This window comes from Emys orbicularis, chromosome 4 (assembly GCF_028017835.1).
Source record: "Emys orbicularis isolate rEmyOrb1 chromosome 4, rEmyOrb1.hap1, whole genome shotgun sequence".
Lineage (NCBI taxonomy): Eukaryota > Metazoa > Chordata > Testudines > Emydidae > Emys > Emys orbicularis.
In genome coordinates, this window is record NC_088686.1 from 980,395 (window position 1) to 993,052 (window position 12,658).

The following is a 12,658-nucleotide window of genomic DNA, read 5'->3' on the forward strand; positions in this document are numbered from 1 at the left end:
GAGCTGATAATTATTATTTGCTTTAATGTGTTTGGAAATGCTCTAAGCAGCTCCCAGGCCAGTGTGGCTGTTTTGCAGGTTTGTTCACTCACATTCAATGTCCTTCTATCTTTCTTTCTCTCTCCTACGGTGGAAAATAACTAATTGTGGTAAAACTCCAGTCATAACTGGGTACAACTTGACATTCAGGTTATTTAACTATTGTAATGTAGCACAATGCGGTATGTTCTCAAAATATCAAAATCTCACTGAACACTTTCCTACAAGCCATAAAGTGTAGCTCTTAGCTGAACCTGCACATCCAAGAGAAGCCCAGATTCAATGAAATCAAATACCACTTTCCCTAGAGTGCCCCTTCTACAGCTGCTTGTTGAAGTTCAGCTCAACTCTTTCTTTCCCTTTCCTTCTTTATTCTTTGTGGTTTTGTGATGCGGTTGGCGAGGGTGAATATAGATAATGTCAGAGCACTGAAAAAATGTCATGCTGTTCCAAACAAATTCATAACATTTGTTTTGGGAAACTCTGGTCATTTTAAACAATCAACTTCACAAGGAGACCTGGATAAAAGGAAGGACTTTGCTGGGTGGAGTTTAACTTGGGAAAAGAAAGAAAGGCCTCTCTGCTCTGGTTTGGGAGGCCATGTGCCTTTGAGACGGTCTCTGGGAAGCTCCATGGCTATGAAACCAGCTATGAAAACCAAAAGCCACTCTGGCATAAAGTTTCCAGGCTCAGAACATTCTAATGGAAATGGGATGATCTTAGACAGTAGTGTTGTAGGTGAAGAGTGGCTTAGAGAGATCAGGATTATTGTTTGGAAAGCACCAACAAGATACTTTAAAATAAAATAATATAATAAAAATGTGCCAAAGAAGACACTCCCCTGTACACACTTCTTGCCCTTGTGGGGCAGGGGGCTGAGAGAACAGAGACGTGACAGACGTTGGTCATGTTGCTTCATGCAGGTCTGAAAGGCACTCAGGTGCTATGGTGAGGAGCACAATACAAGAACCTAGCTAGAACATAGCAGAATGGAATACTTGGCACTGTGTGAAACTATCTGCAGACAATGTCTGACCTGCAGAGGTTACTGGGAGGGGATAGCTAGATGTACATGGTTATTCATGCTATTGTTGATTGCTTCTGGTGGGAATTGCAGCAATGGTGGGTCTTTGGGGGCATCTGAGCGAAGAGCGGTTACTGGCTTGAAGGACTAGAATAGGGAGCCTATTCCATGCATAGGGGTGGATGATTAGCCGGCTTTTGGCCATGTCAATGAATCTCAAAGGCAGTAGAACATTCTTTCAGTCCCTACCTGCTATTGCTTGTATATGACAATGTTTTATTGAAGACACAAGGCTAATGCTGCCCTCACTTGTCCCCAGGCATCCCCAGAGTTAACAGGGATGCAGGGGCAGAGCGGTATCAAGATTTCTCCTTGTATTTCTCTGCAGAATGGTTACTTGTCTCTGCTGACACAGCCTGGTAACTGGAACTTCTTGAAAAATGATCTCTGGCTTATATTAAAACCACCATGTGTGGCCTATTTTCTTAGAGTCGTAGATTCATAGATGGAAGGTGGACCATCCTGCTATTTCTCAGAAATCTTGCCAGTTCCAGAAGAAGTGCACAATGGTTTGCAGTGTTGTAAGCAGCCACAGATCAGCACACGTCCTGTCATTTTGCAGGTTCAAAGCCATGTTCATTGAATTGAGTTAGGTTTTCAATTTAGTCACAGTATGAACATCTTGGGTGGAAACAAGCGTGGTCATCAGTCAGCTGCCCTTCCACTATTGGTGGTATTCTACCAATTATCATCTATTCATATAGCATGTAGGCTGAACAAAGTAAGGATATTGGCTGGTAACTCTTTGCAGAGTTAGGTCCTTTGGGTGATTTGAGTAGTGCAGCCACTTTGGCCTGTCTTCACAACCTAGGCATCGTCTGCATTGTCTCCATGCAAGAGTTAAAGAAGTCAAGCAGCCACTTTTGTATGCTTGTTTTGAAGTGTAGTAATAGTTCATTACATACACCATCAAGTCCAGTTGCCTTTCCACATCTTAGAGTTTTCATGTCTATTGTCATTCCTCAATGTTGAGTTGCTCATTGTGGACTTTGCTGCCTCTGAGGAGTGAGCAAAGTTCCTGTTTCACTTGTTTCTTTCTGCTCTTCGCTGTGTGGTCTGTTTTACCATTTAGGATGAGTTGGTGTGCAACTTAGCTGGGACATGGTGCAGTGGTGCGCTTTGGCTGTTGTCCATCAGGGTTCAGCTTGCGAATGTGGTCCATGGTTTTTTTTTGCTATTATGGCACAAGTTTGTTCTTTCAGTCAGTCCCTTGCAGCGGTTCTGTCACTCCATTCCGATGTCTCTCATAAGCCTTTCCCTGAGCCCAGAGGGTTTTTCACCAAAGGGATCTGCTTCTAACAGTTCTGAATATCTCCTATATTGTTGGTGTGTCTGTTCTGAAAGCCCAGGTACATACGGGGAGATTATGGAGTGATCAACTGCTTTCTTCCACTCCCAGCTTTGGTTAGTCAGATCTCAGAGTCACCCCAAACGTGAAGGTGAGTCCCTGACTCTCTTGGCTAATAGGTTGATGGAGGATGGGTCCATCCATGGCTATCTAATTATTTTTTGAACCCAGTTTTACTTTTGGCCATTGCAATATCCCATGGCAATGAGTTCCACAAGTTATTTGTGCATTTTGTGAAGAAGCACTTCCTCTTGTTTATAATTATAAACATATTGCTGGTTGATTTCACTGGGTGATCCCTGTTTTTTGTAGTGTGTGAAAAGATAAATACCACTTCTCTATTGACTTTTCCCACACAATTCCTGATTTTATAGACCTCTATCATATCCTCCCTTGGTCATCTCTTTTATAATCTGAACAGTCTTAATCTTTGTAGTCTCTCCTCATATGTCAGAGGGGTAGCCGTGTTAGTCTGGATCTGTAAAAAGCAACAAAAAGTCCTGTGGCACCTTAAAGACTAACAGATGTATTGGAGCATAAGCTTTCGTGGGTGAATGCCCACTTCGTCAGACGCATGTAATGGAAATTTCCAGAGGCAGGTATAAATATGCAGGCAAGAACCAGTCTGGAGATAACGAGGTTAGTTCAATCAGGGAGGGTGAGGCCCTCTTCTAGCAGTTGAGGTGTGAACACCAAGGGAGGAGAAACTGCTTTTGTAGTTGGCTAGCCATTCACAGTCTTTGTTTAATCCTGATTTGACGGTGTCAAATTTGCAAATGAACTGAACATAAGAACATAAGAAAGGCCGTACAGGGTCAGACCAAAGGTCCATCTAGCCAAGGATCCTGTCTACCGACAGTGGCCAATGCCAGGTGCCCCAGAGGGAGTGAACCTAACAGGCAATGATCAAGTGATCTCTCTCCTGCCATCCATCTCCACCCTCTGACAGACAGAGGGATTGTGTCTTTTACTCCCACAACCATGGTGCCCTCAAATCCCTTCCATTTCAGGTGGATTTTAGCCAAAGGCACCCTGACAAAATACTCAGATAAGGCTACAACAGTTACATCTTCACCTGGCAAATAATCTTCCTTCCTGACAAGACTTGCTTTAACCAAAGTGATATCTGCTGCGGTGTCCCTCCATGCCATACACCTTACTCCATTCACTTCTGCACTGCTAATAAACTCTGCATTATTTCCCCCATATTTAGCTTTAATGTGAGTTTTAAGGTCAAATTCTTCAGAGACCACAGAAACAGCATTTGCACACAGGGCACCAATGCTGGGCTCTGTGTGGCTTGCCTGTGAGTTTATAACAACAGGGTTAGCATTTATTGTGGCATTTGGGGTTGCTGGTTTCGGGCTGCCCTTCAGTGTCGGGCAGTCTGGTCTCATGTGGCCCAGCATACCACAGTGATAGCATATAACCTGTTCCATCCTGGGATGTGAGTTCCTACCCTCCGGGCCCCCTTGAACTCCTTTAGAAGAGTCAGGTTTACTTTTAAATCCTTCCCTCCTCTTGAACTGGGGAGAATGGTGATTAGTTTTCCCTGGGGTTTTACACCCTTCTCGAGCCCTGTTTTGGGTATGGGCATCCGCAATCTCTGCTGCCCGTAGGACTGACTCAGGGTCCCTATCACACACAGCTGCTCTCACATTGTCAGGCACAATGTCTAAGAACTGTTCCAAAGTTATTAAATCCAGCAGTTTTTCAAAACTCCCATGCGCCTTGGCTCCCATAACCCACTTTTTAACAAAACCCATCATCTTATGAGCACATTCTACAAAAGTACAATCATTAGACATCTTAAACTTTCTAAACTTAACTCTGTAAGATTCAGGAGTAACCTTGAACCGCCTTAACACAGAATCTTTAAACCGCCCATAATCCAAGGCTTCTTGTTCCCCCAATTCATTAAATACCTCCCTGGCTTTTCCAGTCAGTCTGGTCAGCAGGACAGGCATTTGCTGACCCTCGGGGATCTGGTACAGATTGCAGAGGCATTCAAAGGTAGACAAAAACTCCTCTATATCCTCAGTATCATTGTAAATGGGACACTTCCTTTCCCAGTTTTTCTCATGGCGGGGGGGAAGTGGAGTACCAGGTGGGGATGACTTTCTCCGCTCTTCCATTACTTGGAGCTGAAGTCTGGCCGTCTCCTGTTCAGCAGCGAGCAGCTCTAGATGCCCCTTACGAGCTCTCTCTTCTCTCTCATTAGCCTCCTTCTTTCTTTGATCGGCTTCTTTCTCTCTCTCAGCAGCCTATTTCTCTCTCTCTCTTTCTAACAGAGGGGAATTGCTGGCACATGATGGCATATATCACATTGGTAGATGTGCAGGTGAACGAGCCCCTGATGGTATGGCTGATGTGATTAGGCCCTATGATGGTGTCACTTGAATAGATATGTGGACAGAGTTGGCATCGGGCTTTGTTACAAGGATAGGTTCCTGGGTCAGTGTTTTTGTTCAGTGATGTGTGGTTGCTGGTGAGTATTTGCTTTAGGTTGGGGGGTTGTCTGTAAGCGAGGACAGGTCTGTCTCCCAAGATCTGTGAGAGTAAAGGATCATCTTTCAGGATAGGTTGTAGATCTCTGATGATGCGCTGGAGAGGTTTTAGTTGGGGGCTGAAGGTGACAGCTAGTGGTGTTCTGTTATTTTCTTTGTTGGCCCTGTCTTGTAGGAGGTGACTTCTGGGTACTCGTCTGGCTCTGTCAATCTGTTTTTTCACTTCAGCAGGTGGTGTGATATATGCCATCATGTGCCAGCAATGCCTCTCTGCCATGTACATTGGCCAAACCGGACAGTCTCTACGCAAAAGAATTAATGGACACAAATCTGACATCAGGAATCATAATACTCAAAAACCAGTGGGAGAACACTTTAACCTGTCTGGCCATTCTATGACAGACCTGCGGGTGGCTATCTTAAAACAGAAAAACTTCAAAAACAGACTCCAACGAGAGACTGCTGAGCTGGAATTGATATGCAAACTAGACACAATCAACTCAGGATTAAATAAGGACTGGGAATGGCTGAGCCATTACAAACATTGAATCTATCTCCCCTTGTAAGTATTTTCACACTTGCTTCTTATCAAACTGTCTGTACTGAGCTATCTTGATTATCACTTCAAAAGTTTTTTTTCTCTTATTTAATTGGCCTCTCAGAGTTGGTAAGACAACTCCCACCTGTTCATGCTCTCTGTATGTGTGTATATATATCTCCTCAATATATGTTTCACTCTATATGCATCCGAAGAAGTGGGTTGTAGCCCACGAAAGCTTATGCTCTAATAAATTTGTTAGTCTCTAAGGTGCCACAAGTACTCCTGTTCTTTTTGCGGATACAGACTAACACGGCTGCTACTCTGTGACCTGGTTCTGTGGATCCAAGCACGACTATGCCACTGTGACGATGCGGTTCTGGCGGAACCCAACTGAGAGTGCCAACTCAGGACAAATTGCTCAAACAGGGCAATTACAGCCCAAGGCTGGGGTTTCTCCACCTCTAAGGCAAACCAAACCAGCCAGACTAAGAGGATTTCGGTCTCACCCCACTGGCTAACCGCAAGTCTCACAAGCAATTTCCTTAGACACTCCAGTTTCCCAGTATCACCACCAGTGCCACTCGTTATGGGGACAAATGGTTATGAAAACCAAGACCCCAGTAAAAGAAAAAAGGTTCTCCTGATCCCAAAGGACCAAGCCCCAGACCCAGGTCAATATACAAATCAGATCTTACCCACAAATCACGCTGTTGCCAATCCTTTAGAATCTAAAATCTAAAGGTTTATTGATAAAAGAAAAAAGATAGAGATGAGAGTTAGAATGGGTTAAATGGAATCAATTACATACAGTAATGGCAAAGTTCTTGGTTCAGGCTTGCAGCAGTGATAGAATAAACTGCAGGATCAAATCAAGTCTCTGGAATACATCCCCCGCTGGGATGGGTCCTCAGTCCTTTGTTCAAAGTTTCAGCTTGTAGCAAAGTCCTTCCAGAGGTAAGAAGCAGGATTGAAGACAAAATGGAGATGAGGCATCAGCCTTATATAGTCTTTTCCAGGTGTAAGAACACCTCTTTGTTCTTACTGTGGAAAATTAGAGCAAAATGGAGCCTGGAGTCACATGGGCCAGTCCCTGAATACTTTGCTGAGTCTGAAGGCATATTTGCCTTCTCTCAATGGGTCCATTGTATAGCTGATGGTCCTTAATGGGCCATCAAGCAGGCTAGGCAGAGCTAATCCCAGCTTGTCTTGGATGTCACCCAGAAGCATAGCATAAGTTTGCCATACAGACAGTATAGAGCCAATATTCATAACTTCAACTACAAAAATGATACACACATATAGACAGCCTAATCATAACCAGTAAACCATAACCTTGTCTGAGACACCCCATTTGACCCCCTTTATACAAGATTTGGGTGCCACTACAGGACCTTGGTTGCAACAATGATCTATATGGTCCCAGTTTATGTCAATAACGTCACACCTCCTCAGGTAAGGAGTTCCACAAGTTGACTGTGCGCTGCGTGAAGAAGAACTTCCTTTTATTTGTTTTAAACCTGCTGCCCATTAATTTCATTTGATGACCCCTAGTTCTTGTATTATGGGAATAAGTAAATAACTTTTCCTTATCCACTTTCTCCACATCACTCATGATTTTATATACCTCTATCATATCCCCCCTTAGTCTCCTCTTTTCCAAGCTGAAGAGTCCTAGCCTCTTTAATATCTCCTCATATGGGACCCGTTCCAAACCCTTAATCATTTTAGTTGCCCTTTTTGAACTTTTTCTAGTGCCAGTATATCTTTTTTGAGATGAGGAGACCACATCTGTACGCAGTATTCGAGATGAGGGCGTACCATCGATTTATATAAGGGCAATAATATATTCTCAGTCTTATTCTCTATCCCCTTTTTAATGATTCCTAACATTCTGTTTGCTTTTTTGACCGCCTCTGCACACTGCGTGGACATTTTCAGAGAACTATCCACGATGACTCCAAGATCTTTTTCCTGACTTGTTGTAGCTAAATTAGCCCCCATCATATTGTATGTATAGTTGGAGTTATTTTTTCCAATGTGCATTACTTTACATTTATCCACATTAAATTTCATTTGCCATTTTGTTGCCCAATCACTTAGTTTTGTGAGATCTTTTTGAAGTTCTTCACAGTCTGCTTTGGTCTTAACTATCTTTAGCAGTTTAGTATCATCTGCAAACTTTGCCATCTCACTGTTTACCCCTTTCTCCAGATCATTTATGAATAAGTTGAATAGGATCGGTCCGAGGACTGACCCTTGGGGAACACCACTAGTTACCCCTCTTCATTCGGAGAATTTACCATTAATTCCTACCCTTTGTTCCCTGTCTTTTAACCAGTTCTCAATCCATGAAAGGATCTTCCCTTTTATCCCATGGCAGCTTACTTTGCTTAAGAGCCTTTGGTGAGGGACCTTGTCAAAGGCTTTCTGGAAATCTAAGTACACTATGTCCACTGGATCCCCCTTGTCCACATGTTTGTTGACCCCTTCAAAGAATTCTAATAGATTAGTAAGACACGATTTCCCTTTACAGAAACCATGTTGACTATTGCTCAACAGTTTATGTTTTTCTATGTGTCGGACAATTTTATTCTTAACTATTGTTTTGACTAATTTGCCTGGTACAGACGTTAGACTTCCTGGTCTGTAATTGCCGGGATCACCTCTAGAGCCCTTTTTAAATATTGGCGTTACATTAGCTAACTTCCAGTCATTGGGTACAGAAGCTGATTGAAAGGACAGGTTACAAACCTTAGTTAACAGTTCCGCAACTTCACATTTGAGTTCTTTCAGAACTCAGCAGAAGCTCAGCAGTTTCTCTTTGAAGTCTGGTCCTGAAGTATTTTTGCTGCAGGATGGCTACCTTTACATCTGCTATTGTGTGGCCTGGGAGGTTGAAGTGTTCTCCTACAGGTTTTTGTATATTGCCATTCCTAATATCTGACTTGTGTCCATTTATCCTTTTACTTAGGGACTGTCCAGTTTGGTCGATGTACATGGCAGAGGGGCATTGCTGGCACATGATGGCGTATATAACATTGGTGGACGTGCAGGTGAATGAACCGGTGATGTTGTAGCTGATCTGGTTAGGTCCTGTGATGGTGTCGCTGGTGTAGATATGTGGGCAGAGTTGGCATCGAGGTTTGTTGCATGGATTGGTTCCTATGTTAGAGTTACTATGATGTGGTGTGTGGTTGCTGGTGAGAATATGCTTAAGGTTGGCGGGTTGCCTGTGGGCGAGGACTGGCCTGCCTCCCAAGGCCTGTGAAAGCGAGGGATCATTGTCCAGGTTGGTTTGTAGATCACTGATGATGCGTTGGAGAGGTTTAAGCTGAGGACTGTAGGTGATGGCCAGTGGAGTTCTGTTGGTTTCTTTCTTGGGCTTGTCTTGTAGCAGGAGGCTTCTGGGTACACGTCTGGCTCTGTTGATTTGTTTCCTTATTTCCTCGTGTGGGTATCGTAGTTTTGAGAATGCTTGGTGAAGATCTTGTAGGTGTTGGTCTCTGTCTGAGGGGTTGGAGCAAATGTGGTTGTACCTCAGCGCTTGGCTGTAGACGATGGATCATGTGGTGTGTCCGGGGTGGAAGCTGGAGGCATGAAGGTAGGCATAGCAGTCAGTGGGTTTTCGGTATAGGTTGACCATCACTTATTTGTACTGTGGTGTCTAGGAAGTGGACCTCCCGTGTAGATTGGTCCAGGCTGAGGTTGATGGTGGGATGGAAGCGGTTGAAATCATGGTGGAATTCTTCCAGAGTCTCCTTCCCATGGGTCCAGATGATGAAGATGTTGTCAATGTAGCATAGGTAGAGAAGGGGCATGAGTGGACAAGAGCTGAGGAAGCGTTGTTCCAGGTCAGCCATAAAAATGTTGGCATATTGTGGGGCCATGCGGGTGCCCATGGTGGTGCCACTGGTCTGGAGGTATATATTGTCACCAAATTTGAAATTATTGTGCGTGAGAATAAAGTCACAGAGCTCAGCAACCAGTGGTGCTGTGTCATCATCAGGGATACTGTTCCTGACAAAAACAACAAGGAGTCTGGTGGCACCTTAAAGACTAACAGATATGTTAGTCTTTAAGGTGCCACCAGACTCCTTGTTGTTTTTGTAGATACAGACTAACACGGCCACCCCCTGATACTTGTTCCTGACAGCTCGTATTCCATCTGTGTGTGGGATGTTTGTGTAGAGAGCCTCCACATCCATGGTGGCTAGGATGGTGTTTTCTGGGAGATCACCAATGCATTGTAGTTTTCTCAGGAAATCAGTGGTGTCACAGAGATAGCTGGGAGTGCTGGTGGTGTAGGGTCTGAGCAGAGAGTCCACATACCCGGATAGTCCTTCAGTGAGTGTGCCAATTCCAGAGATGATGGGACATCCAGGATTTCCAGGTTTGTGGATCTTGGGTAGTAGATAGAATAATCCCGATTGGGGCTCTAAGGGTGTGTTGATTTCTTCCTGTGTTAGTGTAGGGAGTGTCCTGAGTAGATGGTGCAGTTTCTTAGTATATTCCTCAGTGGGATCTGAGGAAAGTAGCCAGTAGAATTTGGTATTGCAGAGTTGTTTGGCAGGCTCCTTCTGGTAGTCAGACCTGTTCATGATGACAACAGCACCTCCTTTATCAGTCTATTTGATTATAATGTCAGGGTTGTTGCTGAGGCTGTGGATGGCATTGCGTTCTACATGACTGAGGTTATGAGGCAAGTGATGTTGTTTTTCCACAATTTCTGCCTGTGCACATCGGCAGAAGCATTCTATGTATAGGTCCAGACTGTCATTTCGACCCTCGGGAGGAGTTCATGTGGAGTTCTTCTTCTTGTGTTGTTGGTGGGAGGGTATCTGTGGACCATTGCACTGTTCAGTGTTATCTTGAAAGTATTCTTTGAGTCGGAGGCAGCGAAAGTAGGCTTCCAGATCACTGCAGAACTGTATCATGTTCGTGGGGGTGGTGGGGTAAAAAGAGAGTCCCCGAGATAGGACAGACTCTTCTGCTGGGTTGAGTGTGTAGCTGGATAAATTGACGATATTGCTGGGTGAGTTAGGGGTACAACTGTTGTGGCCCCATGTGGCAGGTAGGATTTTAGACAGCTTGCGGTCCTTTTTCCTTTGTAGAGAGGTGAAGTGTGTGAAGTATGTGGGCCAACTCTGCCCACATATCTACACCAGCGACACCATCACAGGACCTAATCAGATCAGCTACAACATCACCGGTTCATTCACCTGCACGTCCACCAATGTTATATATGCCATCATGTGCCAGCAATGCCCCTCTGCCATGTACATCGACCAAACTGGACAGTCCCTAAGTAAAAGGATAAATGGACACAAGTCAGATATTAGGAAGGGCAATATACAAAAACCTGTAGGAGAACACTTCAACCTCCCAGGCCACACAATAGCAGATGTAAAGGTAGCCATCCTGCAGCAAAAATACTTCAGGACCAGACTCCAAAGAGAAACTGCTGAGCTTCAGTTCATTTGCAAATTTGACACCGTCAGATCAGGATTAAACAAAGACTGTGAATGGCTAGCCAACTACAGAAGCAGTTTCTCCTCCCTTGGTGTTCACACTTCAACTGCTAGAAGAGGGCCTCACCCTCCCTGATTGAACTAATTATCTCCTCGTTATCTCCAGACTGATTCTTGCCTGCATATTTATACCTGCCTCTGGAAATTTCCATTACATGCGTCTGACGAAGTGGGTATTCACCCACGAAAGCTTATGCTCCAATACATCTGTTAGTCTTAAAGGTGCCACAGGACTCTCTGTTGCTCTCTTCATATGGAAGCCATTCTATAGCCTTAATCATCTTTATTGCCTTTCTCTGAACCTTTTCCAGTTCCACTATATTTTTCCTGTTCTGCTCTATTAATACACCCTGATCTATGACACTAATTTACTAGTTTAGTAATTCCTACAGTATGTAGAAATAAAAAGTAAAAATAAAGCAGTCATATGGGAGAAAGATAGCTCTTCCCCATCATTGCTCCTCTCTTTATCTGTATCAGGAATTTAGATAAAGAACCGACAAAGAAATAATTTAGAGGTCAGTTCTTTGCCCTGAAATGCTCAAGGAGAAGTGTCAGGAAAAATAAAACTGAAACATGGCATAACATAAAAAAGAAGCCAACCCAGGATTTACATCTGAATGAACAAAAATACAAGGAAATATTCTGAGACTTCATCAGATATCATCATTTTAAAGCCCCGTTCTTATCTCTGATTGGGAAAGAAAAACCCGTGATACCTGATTAATCCCACTGAAAGAAATACAGACATTTCTTCCAAACAGCATGCTGTGGCCGCGTATGAGCTGAATCCCCTGCCGGTCTTTGCTGACATGTGTTAAATTGAACCGGCTCTTGGATGGGTGAGCTGCTTTGCCTCATTTTTTAGACCAGTAGAATTCCGTGGGGCAGAGCATGTCCCCCCCTACCCCTCCTGCCACATTCCTGTTGGGTGGAATCGGTCTCTGCTTAGAGCAAGTGAGGGGGCAGAATCTGGCTCCATGTCTTAGAAATTCCACTTGAGTTTGAAGCTTTTCAAGGGACTTTGGAGGGGTTAGGGTAGGAGCAGGGTGAAAAGTTCCGATGAAACAAGAGGGTGAAACAGTGAGTCTTGGAGGTTCAAAAACCAATAGGGGGAGCTTGTGAAATGTGGAACAGAGAAAAATATTCACACAACCTGGTATACTCTCTGTCCTCTCTCTCCCACTCAGAATATTTCAGACTTCCCTTTCCCTGGAAATACCGTTATCCTTGGAGAAAACCTAAAGGCTAGAAGAGAATTGAAAAGAGGTTCGCAATTCCTCACCCTCGACGGGGCTCCTATGTGAGTTCATGGGAACCCAGCTCAGCGTCCGCTTGCCCAGGCTGAGCCTTGTCAATGGGATCACTCAGCTGACTGACAGGAAACTCACCCCATGGCTCTTCCTCTCCACTTCTGTGAACCTCTCTGGATGTGAGAGCAGCTGCCATGGGGACTGCCATGTTCCGCTGCGAGGTGTGCTAAGCCCCCTTTGTTCCCGTTAGCAGAAGGGCTGCACTCATCCCTGCTAACCCGGCATGGGGCAGGCGTGCTACCGCCACCGCCTCTCGTCAGGTCCGGGCAGGCCGCTAGGGAACAGGACATAGGAGTGA